The 12,936-nt window shown below is 36.4% G+C and overlaps 1 protein-coding gene across 6 annotated transcripts in view; it reads right to left on the bottom strand.

The window, feature by feature from the left end:
• Positions 1 to 12,936, bottom strand: part of LDLRAD4 (low density lipoprotein receptor class A domain containing 4) — a 597,062-nt gene that overhangs the window by 365,612 nt on the left and 218,514 nt on the right. The gene's annotated exons all lie outside the window — the stretch shown is intronic.

The raw sequence follows: 12,936 nt of genomic DNA on the forward strand, positions 1-12,936 counted from the left end.
GTGACCTCTGGGCTCAAGCCAGTGACCATGGGGTCATGTCTCTAATCTCATGCTCAAGCCGGCGACCCCATGCTCAAGCCGGCAGCCTCGGTGTTTCAAGCCTGGGTCCTCTGAGTCCCAGGCAACATTCCATCCACTACAGCACCACCTGGTCAGGCTCAAATATTTAACTTTAGCTGAACATACAATACTGATTTTTCCACAGAAGGACCTATGAAACATTCCATTACCTGTCTTTTTTTTTATTCATTTTAGAAAGAAGAGAGGGGGGAAGAGAGAGAGGAGAGAAAGAAGGGGGGAGGAGCAGGAAGCATCAACTCCCATATGTGCCTTGACCAGGCAAGCCCAGGGTTTCGAACCGGCGACCTCAGCATTTCCAGGTCGATCCATTATCTGTCTTTAGGAAGACAATATGAAAAAGAAACAATGCTCTGTTCTCTCCTTCAATTGAAAAGTAACTAGGGCCTGACCAGTGGTGGCACAGTGGATAGAGCATCGACCTGGGCAGCTGAGGTCCCAAGTTTGAAACCCCATGGTCTCTAGCTAGAGTGAGGGCTCATCTGGCTTAAGCACAGGCTCACCAGCTCGAGCATGGGATCACTGACACGATCCTGTGGTCAGTGGCTTGAGCACGGGATCACTAGCTCAGCCAGAGCCCCCCAGTCAAGGCACATATGAGAAGCAATCAATGAGCAACTGAAGTGCCGCAACTACAAGATGATGCTTCTCATCTCTCTCCCTTCCTGTCTCTTTCTCTCTAAAAACTAAAAGAAATTTATGTGAGAATACATAATTTAATGTGAACAGACATTTACTCTGAATTTCAAATAATCAAGTGTATTCATATGGTCAAAAAAATAATAAAACCCAGCTAGCGCATCTTTGTGATTTTGAGACAGGCAGCGCTATGAACAAATTGACTCCAACCTGATGGGCTTTTACAGGAAGAATATCCCAGTTCCAAATCAATTTAGTCTTATGACAGTTCTTGATGTCTAGATAGAAGCTTGGTGCTGCCAGAAAAGAAAACTGTCAATGGAGGGGATTCCTGTGCATAAGTGACAATGTTGATTTTCTTTTTAATGAGCAAAAGTGCTTTACAATGAATCCCATCATTCTCTACAGACCACTAAAAATATTACCGACACTCATTTCTACAATAGTGACTACAAAATTAAGAGCAGCTTGATTTCATGCTAGAATTATGTATTGTTTCCCACAGTCGAGTTTCCATTGTCAGGTGGCATTTATGAAGACATATGAGGGGAGCAAAATTTTCCATGTACCTACAAATTTAATAGAACTTCCCTTTTTTCCTAAAGGGAAACTGAGGTTTCTATTGAATTTATTGGGTTGACACTGGTTAACAAAATTACACAGGTTTCAGGTATAAAATTCTACAACACGCAATCTGTACACTGAGTTCACCACCCCAGGTCAAATCACCACCCATCACCATTTATTCCCCCATACTCTCTGCCGCCTCCCCAAAATCTCGCCTGCCCTGGCAATCACTGCAGTGATCTCTGTGTATTTGAGTTATTTCTCTTTTTTGTTCAATCACTCCGCACACCTCAAACCCCCACTGACAGCCATCAGCCTGCTATCTATGACTCTGTCTCTATTTTGCTTATTAGTTCATTTTGCTCATTAGATTCCACATATCAGAGAAATTTTATGGCACTTGTCTTTCTCTGACTTGATAATTTCACTTAGCATAATGCTCTCAAGGTCCATCTATGCTGTCACAAAGGGTAAGATTTCCTTCTTTTTTTCAGCTGAGTAGTATTCCATTGTGTAAATGTGTCACGGCTTTTTTATCCACTCATCTACTGACGGACACTTGGGCTGCTTCCAAATCTTGGCTACTTCAATGAACATAGAGGTGCATATATTGTTTAGAATTGTGTATCAGGCTTTTTCGGATATATTCACAGAAGTAGAATCACTGGGTCATAAGGTAGTCCCATATGTGCAGTACATGGAATTATTTAGAGACTTTTAATACTAATCGGCATCACAAAAAGTAGTGTCAAATCATATTACAATTTCACCTAAAAATGTGCTCCAGTGCTGTTAATTTGGCAATTAAAAATGTATCACACTTCTAAAAATGAGACTTACTATATAAAGATTCATAGTATCTATGAGACCACAACTAATATTCACTTTATTTTTATTATAATACTACTACTTTATTTTTATTACAATAAAAACTACATATTTTATCATGGAATAAGAATTACTATTAACATTGTCAGCTGTCACAAATACCACCTGAAAGCCAAGGTCATAAGCCAATACTAATTTGAAGACAACATGATAGTGAAAAATGCAAAACTGTCCTCAGAGCTGACTCTTAGACTCCTCTGACATGATACATAACAGGTTTTATTCTATTTAGACAAAACTGTTTCAGGTGCTGAGATAATTAAACCACATAGGAGCACTTGAGAAATCTGCAGTTTAATTTCTGCCCTCATTTTCTTTTGGTGCAGTCCTAATGACTTTCATTCAGGGTAGTAACTTGAAGACTGCCTACTCACTCCATTCACCATTCTCCTTATTCTAGGTTTTCTGCCAGCTAGCATTTTAACCTGACAAGTATGGAACATAAAACTGGCTAGATGTATGACTTTTCCCAAAAGATGAGTCAGGCGCTCATATCTCAAGCAAAGAAAAAAATAAGAGTGTTCCAATTAAGCTCTTCTCTAAGGCATAAAAGTATCCAACAAACTTTTATCTAGTAGTGATCCACCAACTTCTCATGAATTTTCATAATCGAAGTCAGAAGGAACCTTTCTGCCTTTAACACAAATAAACACTAAATCTCCTTCAAGAATCAATTTATGATGTTTATCATCTTTGCATTCCTCTTTTTACTTCTATTAAGTTGATTTCCATACTGTTAGTTCTATCAGGCTGTTTTCTGCTACTTTCACCTTTTGAATTTTCTAATTGTTTTATTCAATTGGTCTTCTAAGATGTGTTTATATTTACTAAAGTCCAGCTGGAAATGTCTGGATGCACACCTGAAGCAAGCAGACTGAAAACCAAAGGTCACCTGGGCTATGACTTGCCAAGGCAGTGGTTTCAGAATCAGACAACCACACTAGGTTGGCACTATTCCTAAATAGCTGCTCCGAATCATACCTTGATCTCCTCTATGTGTCAGTTTCCTCTACTTACTGATGTTGTTGGCATAACCCAAAGCTCCATGTGTAAGGTCTATTTGGACTGCAAAAGGCTTTGAATGATAAGGTCACTTAGAACAGTAAACTGACACAAATATAGAAAAGTAAAATTGTGACTCATATGCTGAAAAAACCAAGAAATGTTAGTACAAGCTGTGAGAAAATCAGACAAGAACTGATGCTTGACGTTCCTACATAAGCTGGAACAACACACAACTAGCCTGAACAGAAATGTTTGTGTATGAGGCAAAGTAACTATAATGAATTCCAAAGATGGCTTCTCCTCTTACACTTCTGCTCACATTTTATTCCAAGCATGTCTTTTGCCATCTACCTATCTCTGTGGGTAACAACCCCAAGTTTATGCTCCTCTTGCCAATTAAACCACAGTCAAACATGCCAACTATGTCAAAGCCCCTTGCTGACAGGAATCAGAACAGTCATGCCTGGCTCTGCCGTGACCCTGCTCTAACTAACAGGGACAAAACCCCATGGAGATCAACATGAGATGTAGCTAACATCATGCTAAGCCCTTAAGGGGAAACGTGCAACTCCTTTCTCATCCATCAAACTGTTGCAACAGGTCCTTCTGAGAAACGTCAGGGAGTCTTCACTCCAGCAAAATACCTAACATGGATGAGGGCACCAATGATATCAGCCAGACAACCCTCAAGAATACATGCCCTGGAGCCAAGGAAGGAACCCACAGGGAAAGGCCCAGAAAGGTGATGTCTTAAGCATCTACTAGTTGAGACAATATAAATCTGGCTTGGGGGCCTGGTGATGTTGGCTGTCTTCTCTGCGGGTTGTACTTAGAGCCATGAAACCACTGAAGTGCAATAAGAAGCTCACAGAACTTAAGGAAAGAAGCAGACACTCTTCTTCAACCCTAAATATATCTCCTTCACTAGAAATTATTACCAGAAAAGTTGACATATTATGCATACTAAAATGACAAAGGAGGAAGGAAGGGGAGGGGAGGGGAGGGGAGGGGAGGGGAGGGGAGGGGAGGGGAGGGGAGGGGAGGGGAGGGGAGGGGAGAAGGGATTAAAGAGGGATAAATATACAGTGACCAAAAATGATTTTACTTTGGGTGATGGGTATACAACATAATCAACAGTTCAAATGCCATAGAAACGTTTACCTGAAACCTATGTACTCTTATTGATCAATGTCACCCACCCTGTTAAGTTTAATTTTATAAATAAAATTAAATAAATAAAATTAAATGACAGAAGAAATGGGAACCTTACATTCAGAGGCATATTTTGAGTGAACAATGAAAGAGAAGCCCTGAGGCCACGTTGAGGCTCTTCTTGATGAAAAACAGTTTCCTGTCACTGGGTTGCTTTGGTGCTCAGCTTTAAACATATGCACTATCCCCACTCTCTCCTTTGACAACCCAATCTCTACAACACACATTCAATGTCCACATAGTTGGTGCAAACCTTACAGGCAATTCTTAACACAAAATTTGGTGAGGTTGTGATACTCATCTCTCATTCATGTGCTCCTCTTCTAGGAAGATAAGTACCAAGTTCTCCTCAAGGCCAGCAAAGGACACATTTGTACAATGCCCCTTACTTGCATGGTGAAAAGCAGTGCATGTCTGACCTTCTCTTTTAGTCAGTCTCCACTCCTGAGTGGCTTTGTGTGAGGTGTCCAACTGCCTTGCTCTAAATTGCCTTTTTTGCCTTTGGAATGATGATAATAGCAATTTCTTTTTTATAATTTTACCTTTATAATTACAAAGGTAATTTTAAATAAATGGTCAGTACATTTAGGGAAGAAATAGGAAAAATCCACATTATTTTACTAATGTTCTTTTCACAAATATTCATGGTCACTTTGTAAGTATAACCTGGAAATTTTATGACTTAAAAATTCTGAGTTTTTTTGTCATACTGGTTTAGTTTAGCACTGATATCTGTAATGGAGGTTGAAGGTCTAAACCGACAAAACAAATGATAGGATTGACAGCAATTAAATAAACTGGATTGTCACTAATATTGGTATTGTCCTTGCTTGGAACAACATAGTATTGTATATCTCCTTACCCAGGAATTACATTCACAAACATGGGTTCAATGTTTATATGCCATAAAATTATTTAATCCCTTCCTTGCTATTATTACATAGCAAATGGAACATTAGAGTTTGTGGGTAATAATATGACTTTGTTTTTAAACTGGCTTAAACAATTGCAAAGACAAGAAGCTCATTACTTGACAAGAAGTCTACCCCATGGTTGGGCAACTCCAACTGTTGGAAACTACCTTCCAAAACTGAAGCAGAATTTAGGTTCCCCGTACTTTGTAACAAAGACCCTTGCCTGGTCATCTTAAGAAGTGCCAAAACCCTACTGTTTTCTCCACTGAAGAGGAAGTCTTTTATTTTAAGGCCTTTGTCTTATAGCTATGGAGTCCTCTCCATCCTTTGGCTTTTTGATTGCTTTTCATGTGATGTCATGGTCAAATCATCAGCCATGAAAGCCCCTGCTCTGAGACAGCTCCAGTGTGTCAATGCCCACACGTTAGCATGAAACCAAACACTAAACAAATACAGCCCAATCAACATGGGCTTCCGTACACTGACTTGAACACTAGTTTTCTATGAACGAATGCAACCTGAAAATCCATCAGTAGTGTTTTGTTTTCAGCTGTCCCATATTTTTGAGGTACATCGCAGACTTGGATTCTGTTGTGTTTTGTTTTACTACTACCCCTTTCTCTATCCAGTCATTTTTACTTTCCTATCCTAAAATTACATACCTGAGTTTCAGAAACCAAATACAGGTCAGACCTTTATTTTTATCCATGTTAAATTTTGTTATATTTGTATTATGATATATTTACCATTTCCAACTAAGAATATAAGCCATCTGTCTTAGTCCATTCAGGCTGCTGTAACAAAAGTACTATAAACTCAGTGGCTTAGAAACAACAATTATTTCTCACAGTTCTGAAGGCTAAGAGTCTAAGATCAGGCGCTAGCATATCTGTGGTATATGGTAAGGGCCCACTTCCTCATAGATGGCCGTGCTCTCACTGTAACCTCCCATAGTGGAAAGAGTGACATAAATCTCCAGTGTCTCTCTTATTAAGGGAATTCACTTCATTCATGAAGGCTCTGCCTTCATAACCTAATCACCTCCCCAAATCCCCACTTTCTAAGACCATCACCTTGGGAGTTAGAATTTCAACATATGAATTTAGGGTGGGGCACAAATATTCAGACCTTACTACCATCCTTCTAAACTTCAATTACTGAAAAACTCTGAAGAGGACAGGGTTAGAATCTCTCCTCCTCTAAAACACTGTTTTCAGTAATCATAATTGAAGGTGGTAGTATTAGTATTTTTCATCTATTCTGTTGTAAATGTAAAATGAGATAAATCAAATTAGTAAGCATGAAATATTCTAATTCCATCACCCCTCAAGTCCTTGAGAAACAGAATTCTCATTGTGGAAAGAAAGAATATAATTGTAATATAGAAAAGGTTAGGTAAAAACCTAGTATTCCTGAAATTCTAAATTTGAATTAACTATATTAAGATGAATTCACAAGATATTTTAATTTGTAATATGTATAATGCCTAGCTCTATCCACAGGAAAGGCATAAAAATAACCTGGTATCAGTGAGCATCCCTAGTACTCAGATTATGCTCTTGAAATGCAATTTCCCAATAAAAGTAACTTGGGCTTTTCGGGGAAATGGCTGGTCCCAGGTCTAGTGCAGAAAATGTAAAAGATGAAGTTGGAATGTCTGTCATAATGTCATAAAAGACAGCAACAAAATCACCAAAAACTACTAGGGTTATGTTAAGAGAACTAAGCGGATAACTGCAAGAGGTTCTCATTGGTCAAGAATAGGACCATTTAAACTTCAATAATAATAATAATTGTAATGGATTGAAACCCATTTCTTTAAATCCATAAGCCCATAATTACATTTTAACAGCTAATCAGTTATCTTTACAATATGACAGGAAACGTGATGACTATATATATATATATATATATCAATTATGACGTGGAATAACATCAGACATCAGAGTACTGGTGGTATGAGAAATACCCATGATCTCTCTCCTTGGAATTACAACAAATTGAACAGTTATAACTTCGTAAAGAAGCCCCAGCTGGGCTTGAAGACTTGCCTGAAATATCTACGCATCTAACTGACTAAAGGTGGGAAGGGTAAAATAATGGGGGCAAGGGGAATAAGACTTGCTTATGCTCAGACTCTAGAGAGGAGAGAGGTCTAAACTGTCCCAGCTTTTCTATGCCAGGGTTACAGAGAGGAGAGAAACCTAAAGTGACTTGGTCTTCTCTTGCCAGGGGAAGCAGATAGTCTGGGGAGATTTGGTATAATACTGAACCATGGTGGCAGAGGCTGGGGTCATGGCCAGTGTTCCCACTGTCGGCCAGCAGCCTACACTATCAGAGACACAAAAATATAAAGTGCAGTCCCACAGCTTCCCAGTTCCCTCCTCTTGTGGGTATGGAGTGTGGTAGAGACATACCCAACAGCTAGTTCTACAGGAACACTCCTTCCCATGATGAAAAGAGGTGCTCTGTGTCTGGTATTCTGATCTATTGGGACACAGGGAGGAACACTAGAGGCCTGACATTGCCATTGATAAAGCTGCAAAACCCTCAATAAACACCACATGCATTTTGGAAATGCAGCCCCACCACAACCTTTGAGACAGCACCTTCTCAATAGAATTCAGCCTAGGATTTTACAGAGCTAAATTGTGTAATCCAGCCCCATTTACTGAAAAAAGAGAATAATAACTTGAAAATATTTTTTTCTTCTAATCTTTTGTTTTTCTTTAGTTTCTGTGTTTTGTTTGTTTTCTATTATTGGTATCTTTTTTTTTGGTTCTTGTTTTTGTGGGTTTTCTCTTTAATTTTTATTTTATTTTTAAATTAAGTTTTTATTTTTATATTTTTGTTGTTCACTTAATTTCTTAACAACATAACTCTCAAATGCCCTCAAGGCAGAAAAAATGGAATATCATTACTACTCAAGAAAGAGAAAAGAAAAAAAAAAGAGACACAATTCAGAGAGAAAATGAAAAATCTCTAGAAAGTAATCTCAATCATATGGAAACCCTGAAGTTAAATAACAGAGAATTCAAAATTCAAAATTGAACTATTGAAAATACTCAACAAGATGCAGCAAAACACCAAAAAGCAACTTAATGAACTCAGAAAACAGAACAAATACATCACCAAGGAGCCTGAAACTTTAAAAACAGAGATGAAGAACTTAATATATGAGTTGAAAAATTAGCTAGCAAGTTTAGTTAATAGAACAAGCCAGTTAGAGGAGAGAATCAGTGACATCAAAGACAGGTAATTAGAGATGATACAAAGAAAAGAAGAGACAGTCAAGAATTTTTAAAAAATGAGACAGCTCAAAGAATTCTCTGACTCATCAGAAAGAGCAATATAAGAATAATGGGTATTTTAAAAGAAGAGGAGAGGGAGAAGGGTAAGAAGAGTCTATTCAAAAAAAAAATCAACAATAAAAGAATCCTCAAGGCAGCTGGAAAAAAGAACTCAACAAATAAAGGAAGGCCCATCAGGTTATCATCAGACTTTTCAGCACAAATTCTACAATCCAGAAGAGAGAAGACCCAAACTTTCAAAGTACTGAAAGGAGAAATACCAGCCATGAATATTATATTCATCAAAGTTATCCTTCAAATATGAAGGAGAAATAAAAACTTTTGTGGATGTACAGAAGCTGACAGAATTTATCACCAGAAACCCCCACTGCAGAAAATACTCAAAGGGGTTATTCTACCAGATACAAAGAACAAGACAACATAAAACTACAAGTAAAGGCTCTAAAAAGGTTACAATATAAACAAGGATAACCTGTGGCAACAATAACATAAAAGAAGAGAGGATAAAGATCTATAGTAGCAAAGGAGGATGGAGTGCAGAAGCACTTGAGAAAAAAAAACTCTTATATATATGAAACTTTTTTCTCAATAACCTAATGGTAATCACCCATGATAAAACTGAAATATTTATACATAGTTTTAAAAGACAGGAAATAGAGGTAAGAAGCATAAAATACTTGTACTACCAAACACAACTGACAGAAACACAAAAGAAAATAACCAAGGGAGATACAGAACTACCAGAAAACAAAATATAAAATGGCTACAGAATATTCTCATATATCAATAATTACCTTAAATGTGTAAGGAATGAACTCACCAATAAAGATGCATAGAGTACCAGATTGCATCAAAAAGCAAAACCCAACCATATGCTGCCTTCAGGAGACAAATATAAGCTGTAGGGACAAAAGTAGACTCAAAGTGAAAGGTTGGAAAACAATCCTCCAAGCAAATAATACACAAATAAAAACAGGTGTAGCCATACTTATATCTGACACTACGAAATTCAAGACAACTAAGGTAACAAGAGATAAATATAGACATTTTATAATGATAAACAGGACACTGTATCAAGAAGACATAACACTTCTTAATATATATGCACCGAATCAGGGAGCACCAAAATATATGAGGCATCTACTAATGCATCAAAAATTATAAAAAGACAAAAATGCATTTATACTTGTAGATCTCAATATACCATTGATGACTTTAGTTAGATCATCCAAACAGAAAATCAATAGAGAAATATCAGCCTTAAATGACACACTAGACTTAAAGTACACAATAGACATTTACAGAACATTTCATCCCAGAACATCAGATTATACAATTTTTTTCCACTCTGCATGGAACATTCTCAAGGATAGACCATATGTTGGGCCACAAAACTATCATTAACAAATTCAAGAAGGCTAAAATTATACCAAACATATTCTCTGATCATAAGGCTTTGAAATTAGAATTCAACTGCAAAAGCTAGTAAAAAAAAAGCCCACAAAAATATGGAAATTAAACAACATACTTCTAAAAAATGACTGGGTCAAAGAGAAAATAAAAGCAGGAATCAAAAGATATATACAGACAAACAAGAATGATAATATATCAAAAGGTCTGACCTGACCTGTGGTGGTGCAGTGGATATAGTGTTGACCTGGAATGCTGAGGTCACTGGTTTGAAATACCAGGCTTCCCCAGTCAGGGCACATACAAGAAGCGACTACTACAAGTTGATGCTTCCTGCTCCTGCACTTCACATTTCTTTCTCTCTCTCTCTCCTCTCTCTCTAAAATCAATAAATAAAACTTTAAAAATATATATTTTAAAAAACTTCTGGGATGCAACAAAAGCAATAATAAGAGGGAAGTTTATATCATTACAGCTTATATCAATAAACAAGACAAATTGCAAGTAAACAACCTAACATCACATCTTAAAGAACTAGAAAAAGAAAAACAAAGGCAACCCAAAGTCAGCAAAAGAAAGTAAAAATTACAGAACTAAATAAAATAGAAAATATATAACAAAGAACTGGTTCTTTGAAAAGATCAATAAAATTGACAAACCCCTGGCTAGACTCACTGAAAAATAAAGAAAAAGAACTTACATAAACAAAATCCAAAATGGAAGAGAAGAAATTACCACAGACATCATAGATATACAAGGGATCAAAGTAGAATACTATGAAAGATTATATGTCACCAAATTCAACAATCTAGAAGGAATGGGTAAGTTCCTGGAACTATACAATCTTCCTAGCCTGAGTCACAAAAAAGTGAAAAACCTAAACAGACCTATAAGCAGGAAGGAAATAAAAACTACTTTCAAAAACCTCCCTAAAAATAAACATCCAGATGGCTACACTAGTCAATTCTACCAAACATTCAAAGAAGACATTGTACCTATCCTTCTCAAAGTCTTCCAAAACCTAGAGGAAGAAGCAATACTCCTTAACACATTTTAATGAGGACAATAAAACCTACATACCAAAACCTGGCAAGGAAAACACAAAAAAAGAAAACTACAGACCAGTATCTCTAAGAAATACAGATGCAAAAATTCAAAATAAAATAAAGTATAAAATAAAATAATACTAGCAAATCAAGTACAACAATACATTAAAAATAATAAAACATCATAATCAAATGGGATTCACTCCAGGAGCACAAGGATGGTTCAATATACATTAAGTAGATCAATGAATAATACACCACATCAACAAAACAAAGGACAAAAATCATATGATCCTATCAATAGACAGCAGAAAAGGCATTTAATAAGCTACAACATCCATTCATGTTTAAAACACTCAATAAAATGGGTATAGAAGGAAAGTACCTCAACACAATAAAGGCCATATATGACAAATCATCAGCTAATATCACACTAAATGGTGAGAAAATGAAGGCTTTTCCTCTAAAATCAGGAACAAGACAAGGCTGCCCATTCTTTTCACTTTTATTCTACATAGTACTGGAAGTGCTAGCCAGAGCAATCAGGCAAGAGAAAGAAATAAAAGGCATCCATATGGGGAAAAAAAGTTAAGGTATCACTTTTTGCAGATGACATCACCTTGTCTCTAAAAAACCCCAAAGATTCCACTGAAAAACTATTAGAAATAATAAATAAATACAGTAAAGTCACGGGATATAAAATCAATAAACAAAAGTCTATTGCTTTCCTATATGCCAACAATAAAACTTCAAAAAATGAACTGAAATAAAAATTCTTTTTACAATTACAACCAAAGAAATAAAATACTTAGAAATAAATTTAACAAAGGAGCTGAAGGACCTATATACTGAAAACTACAAAACATTATTGCAGAAAATTGAAAAAGACACAATGAAATGGAAAAATATTCCATGTTCATGGATTAGAAGAATCAACATAGTTAAAATGGCCATATTATCCAAAGCAATATACAGACTTAATCCAATGTCAGTTTTTAAAGACTAGAAGAAAAAAAAACAACTCATTAGATTTGTATGGAACCATATAGGACCCAAAATAGCCAAAGCAATCCTGAGAAAAAAAGAATGGAGCTAGAGGTATCACACTACCTGACTTCAAGTTATACTATAGAGCCAATATAATCAAAAAGCATGGTATTGGCAGAAAAACAGATATAGAGACCAATGGAACAGAATAGAGAGCCCAGAAATAAAGCCACAAATATACGGATAAATCATCTTTGACAAAGGACTCTAAAACACACAATGGGGAAAAGAAAAAACTCTTCAATAAATGATGCTGGGAAAATTAGAAAGCCACATGCAAAAAATGAAACTTGACTACAGTTTGTCCCCCTGCACAATAATTAATTCAAAATGGATCAAAGACCTAAATATAAGATCCAAAACAATAAATTACATAGAAGAAAACATAAGTGGTAAAGTCATGGACCTTGGTCATAGAGAACCATATTATAAAATTGATCCCAAAAGCAAGGAAAGTGAAGGTAATAATAAATGGGACTATATCAAACTAAAAAGCTTCTGCACAGCAAAAGAAATCAACAACAAAACAAAAAGACCACCAACCAAATTGGAGATGATATTCACAAACAATAATTCTGATGGGGAGTTAATATCCAAAATATATAAAGAACACACAAAGCTTAGCAACAAACAAGTGAACAATCCAATTAAAAAATGGAGAAAGGACCTGAACAGACACTTCTCCCCAGAGGACACACAAATGTCTAACAGATATATGAAAAGATGCTCTTCTTCACTAGCTATTAAAGAAATGCAAATCAAAACTACAGTGAGATAGATACCACCTCATACCTCTTAGATTGGCTGTTATCAACAAGA

Source organism: Saccopteryx bilineata, chromosome 11, assembly GCF_036850765.1.
Source record: "Saccopteryx bilineata isolate mSacBil1 chromosome 11, mSacBil1_pri_phased_curated, whole genome shotgun sequence".
Classification (NCBI taxonomy): domain Eukaryota; kingdom Metazoa; phylum Chordata; class Mammalia; order Chiroptera; family Emballonuridae; genus Saccopteryx; species Saccopteryx bilineata.